This window comes from Telmatherina bonti, assembly GCF_933228915.1.
Source record: "Telmatherina bonti genome assembly, chromosome: 24".
In the NCBI taxonomy this organism is placed as follows: domain Eukaryota; kingdom Metazoa; phylum Chordata; class Actinopteri; order Atheriniformes; family Telmatherinidae; genus Telmatherina; species Telmatherina bonti.
In genome coordinates, this window is record NC_136633.1 from 18,412,087 (window position 1) to 18,417,456 (window position 5,370).

The window sequence follows — 5,370 nt, forward strand, 5'->3', positions numbered from 1 at the left end:
TGGTATGTATTACAACGCAAAATAAAGTGCTTTTGGCTTGTATAATAAAGTAAGTGCAATAAAGTTAAATTTTTTTCATGAAATCCCAAGTAAACTGTTGAGAATACTTCTCCCAAAGCCAAACTTTGCTACTTTTAAAATTTAACATAAAACATTTAAACACTTGTAAATAAAAACAATTAGGAAGTCTTGGAAATATGCTTCCTTTTTTTTGTAATTTTTCTGCAAGCAACATTTTGAGCTTGTACTTTTGCTGATAATCTGTTTCTATCTCCAAAAATAAAATATAAAATAACTTTTGCTGTATCTCCCCAGCTTCAAATGTATATTTTAAGTCAGGAAGTACTTGAAAAAAATAAAAGAAAAAGTGCTTCCAAAGACAAAGTTAAGTCATGAGTTTTTCACACTGCTGTTCATGTTTCTTTTAAAGGCCACACTTTAGTAGTCTTTGGGCTGCTATGTTACAAAACTGAGTTAAAGTTAACAAATGTATGATGTAATATACATAGCAGTAAACTGTTGAGACTACTTCTTCCAAAGTCAGATTTGGCAACATTAAAACTTCTTTCATTATTCTTAACTTTATACATTTATAAAGAACAGTTAGATGGGCAGCCAGTAAAATCAACATGGGCTTTCTTTCATGTTCATTGACGTGCCAGCAGGGTTTTGAGTTTGTACCTTGGCCGACAACCTGTTTCCATCCATCTCCATTATGATTTCTGCACTGCTTCAAATGTATACTTTAACTCAGGAGGGTAGCTGATGTTCAGAGCATATACAAGTCCAAGAAACATTGCCATTGCAAATGGGACACTTGGCAAACCACTTAGTACCTCCACCCCCTCCAAAATTATCCCGATATCCTCAGTGCAGTCATCAGCTTCTGCACCCTCTGGATGAACCACATAGATCCCAAACACCGTTTCTGCCATGTCTCTTTCAATGGACTGATCGTCGCTCTGTAAGAGAACAATTAAAAAAAGTAAATGTTTAAGATTTTACAAATAGCTTTTCTTTAAAAAAAAAAAAAAAAAAAAAAAAAAAGGAAAAAAAATTAAATCAATTTTGCACTGACTCTACACCAAAAATTACATTAAGAAAAGGTAACTTGTAGATTGAAGAGGGAGTCATTTTGACCCCATAGAAAATGTAAAATGATGAGACTAGCCACAGAATCAGCGTTGCTAGGCAACTGGGCTTTACAAAAAACGCTTTGCTATGCTCTAACAAATGAATGACGAAGACTCAGATGGTAGTGAACTAGAGCTGCAACTATCGAGTACTTTTGTAATCGGGTACTCTGTCGATTATTTCTTTGAGTTATCTAGTACTCTAACGATTTTTTTAAAAAATTATTATAATTTGTAAAACAAATACTAGAAACTCAACCAAAGTAAACCAATAAATGTATATTTGTGAAGCTGTTGCATGTGTTGTTGCTACCTAATGCATGAGGAAAATGATTTAAAATATGTTTTAAAATGTTTTAAAAGTATGTGCCAACGTGTTTGTGCACGCGCTCAATGTGTGGAGAAACAGTTCTCAAACGGTCGCAAATTTCTGTCTTATAAAAGATTAAAAAGAAGAATTCCCGTAGAAAGAAGGAGTGACTTGTAAACATGTCCAAAGTATCTAAGAACTAGCCGATGTCTTGGTGGACGACATGCCTGTTAAGTGTGTCTGTTTAATCCGGAATAAAAGTTTGCTGCAGGAACAGAGGCTCCGCCTGCCGTCAAATGCTGCCTAAAACATGTGCTTTGACTCTGCGTGTGTGCAGGAGAGACAGATGAGGGACGGATTACAAGACTGTTAACATGCGTTGGCAGCCGACACCTCGCCATGCCTCGTCACTGCTGACTAATATCACAGGTTATAACTGTACATTTTACCAGGCGCCGCTGCTGTTGATATAAATCGCGAAGCTGAATCTCCACCTGGAGCAGTGAAGTGTCTGGGAGGGGTTCATATTCAAAGCTTCTGGAAGTTCAAAGCTGCACAAGACTTCTGGAACTGGTGGCATAGATCTAAGAGCTTGTGCTGCTCAAAGTAGTATATTAGAATAATGTGAACTGAAACAATTCAAAAACATGAAATTTGATAATATATAGTTTTCCATTTTAAGTGTTTTTCCACAGTGCCTGAACAAAAGGAACCAGAGAAATTGTGTAAGAGTTGAATGAATTTTAACTGCTACACAGCTGAGGGATGTACTTCTGAACAATAGTTCATGGTCAGATGTGAAAGAATTTGGTAAAAGGAAGCTTCAATCCTTCCATGTTTGCAGCAACCTGTGAGAGATGGTATTCCAGAGCGTGATGGCCAGTGTCATCAAGTATGCTATAGTGTAACGGGGAGCAGTAACAACTCCAGGGATGTCAGTAGGATCAATAAAATGATCAATAAAGCTGGTAATATCATTGGACATAACCTGGAGACAACCAGACTGGAGCTATCTGAACACATTTGTCTTCATCATGGAAAATTCTTCACACCCACCACAGTATACTATAGAGTGTACTATGTACTATAGTACATATGTACTATAGAGACAGAGACAGTTTTAACAAAAAAGAGAAAAAAACCCAAAACGTCTGTCCTATTTAAATTTCATCCCTTACAACCTTCCATGTGTGAGGGATGACCACATTTTTTATGATGTATAATTATTTTATTAATATTACATGATGACTGTTAAACTTACCCTGTAGTCCTTGATAAATTTTTGTGGATCCTCATTCAGATACACAGTCAAGCCTCTGAGGATGCATTCTCTTCTCACATCAATGCTGTCAACCTAATAATGAAATATAGAAAAGGATGCTCACACACAGACCAAACCATTAGGTTCAAAACCAATTGGCACAGAAAATGTCTTTAAAACTAACCTAGGTGCAAATGTAGGGGGTGGCTTTAAGTAGTCATATGATTTGAATATCTTTACTTGATATTCATTAGGCAGATGTCTGTCCTCTGTGTTACCCTATGATGAGACTGAAACTTTTATGGGTACACCCTGTCTGTTATTCATTGACCATAGGAGATATGAATCTTAACCTAGAAATAGCGTAGGATTATGTAAGCTAGAAAAATGGATGATCACTAAATGACACGGTCTGGAAAAGGTTACTTAAGGTCTACACTATACTGTAGTAGCCACATAAAGTAATTTCTACTTTTATCATAATTTCACATCTTTAACTGTCCTGATAATTTCATTGTGCTGAGATGCTGGCTCAATTACAATACAAGTTCTTATCTTGTATCTTGAAATGTAATGTTATAAAAATATCGGTGTAGGTAATTCAAAGTAATGTCCATATGAATTAATATACTTTTCTAAAAATATAGGTTGTATTATTAGGTTATAATATGACCTGTTTTACTACTCCTACCCATCAATGTAAAAAGAAAAAATAATGATCCCTCTTTAGCCAACTGTTAACTAATTTAGTTTAGATTTGGTCAAACCTAATGACATTTTAGTCAGGAATTTCTGGAATAAATTAACTGTCAATGAAACCATTTATCCAAATTATCCAACACCTAAATCCTACATTTGAAGAAAGCTGGCAATAATGATACACAAAAAACTGCAACCAAGTGTGTCTGGAAAACACATCCCATGTACTGTTCAAGTAGTGATAACAATGCACTAAAAAAAACATTAAGTTGTCTAACATACAGCTCTTAAAAGATGTATGTGGTTTGGTACAAAGATCAGCCAAACAGAGCCTTAATATATATGCATGCAGAATATCGGTGAATAAAATGTTTAATGTAATGCAAAAAATAATTAGGTCAGACAAATTATTTTTCACTCCAATTTTAGGTTTCATAAATATTAACTGTAGAACTTGGTACCTGTTTTGTTGTAATTCTATGTTCAATAATTCTTTTTTGGTCTAAAATGACAAGAAGTGCAGACATTTATGTGCAACTGAGTTATCAACATGAAAAAAATGACAAGTTGGGGAGTTTCAATTAGTAATAATTGAGGTGTCTTCTTTGCTTACATATCTCTGATACTTAGTCACATTATCGTTATGAAATTCTGGACATCAAAACTTAAGTTTCCCGGCATGTTATCTTACTTGAGTCATTGGAACCATCATTGCCTTTATCTTCTTCCCAAGGACTCCTCCTTTGCTGGCAAACACCTTCATCAAGTTTTCCGAGTGTGCATCTAGTTGTGAGTAGAACTTGGACTGCAGTTCAACTGTGGTTATTCTCTTGAATTCTGAATTCACCTGAAATTAAACAGAAAAAAAGAATAATGATGGTCATGCATTTTGAGAAACAGTCCAACATTGTGTTTACATTATATTTACTTGCCTCCCTCACACTGAAGAGACCTGGCCACCTTGCTTTGAAATCCGCTACCATGGGTGCATCTTGGACCACCTCATGACGTCTCAGTGCAAAAGTCTTGTCCATCATGGCAGCTACTTTGTTTTCATTATTTCGGATGTTTACTTCGGACAGCAGATTGAGTCTTATCTGTTCCAAAGTCTCAGCTGATTCACCTGCTGGATATGGTGGACAGTAATTCAGTAATAAACCTTCCTCCATATCATCATCATCATCCAAACATTATTCATATTAAGCTATATTGTGCCTCAGAAATAAGTCGAACACAAAATTCTGCTTGCTTGGTTGTACATGCTGCTGCATGAGCAGGCAGCTGAACAACACAAGCTTCCATTGCCATAAAGCAAATGTTTCTGTCTTCACCACCCTGAAAACGCAGACATTCTTATCTATTTCTCGTGACTGAAGACCCTGACACTAGTTGGGGTGCGGTTCCCTTTGTTTGCAGAGATGTATTTATGTGTATGCCCCTTGTCTTTAAATAACTGCACAGTTTGAAGCGATCTATTTTATTTACATGACTGTGTGACATTTCTATCCCTACGTAGTCGCGTGTTTAACAATTGTGTTACAAACAGCGTTAATGCGCCTTGACCCACAAACACATAACACCACCCCACAAGTAGACAGCGAGCGTGCATCTGAAAATGTGTCGCATCAACCTGATGTTTCCAGAGAGTCGAAGATAGCAGCTGGATTATAGCCATAAAATATTAAGCTAAGATGAAGCGACAGGTGCAGCAAATAACTCCGCGTGTCCCGGTGGTTGCGTGGGGTTTCACCTGCCTTTTCAGTGTTTCACTGCGTTACATCGAAAACCGTGTAAACTGTATCTCTCCATTTTCGTCTTAAAAGATTAAAAATACGTCTAAAAATGTCAACAACATGGTAAACTTACGAAACCACGATCATCTAACATAAATTGCACTAACATGTTGAACTAATTAAGCTAACTGTTGCGCCGCCCGTTACATTTTGTCGTTAGCATCACGGTGACCA

At 36.4% G+C, this 5,370-nt stretch overlaps 1 long non-coding RNA gene across 1 annotated transcript; it reads right to left on the reverse strand.

Moving 5' to 3' along the window:
- Window positions 1–394: 394 nt before the first annotated feature.
- LOC306773922 lies at window positions 395–4,147 on the reverse strand. The gene is made up of 3 exons (XR_013771819.1): window positions 4,095–4,147; window positions 2,705–2,797; window positions 395–960 (listed from the first exon to the last, which is right to left on the reverse strand). It is a non-coding gene; the product is annotated as an uncharacterized lncRNA (long non-coding RNA).
- Window positions 4,148–5,370: the final 1,223 nt, after the last annotated feature.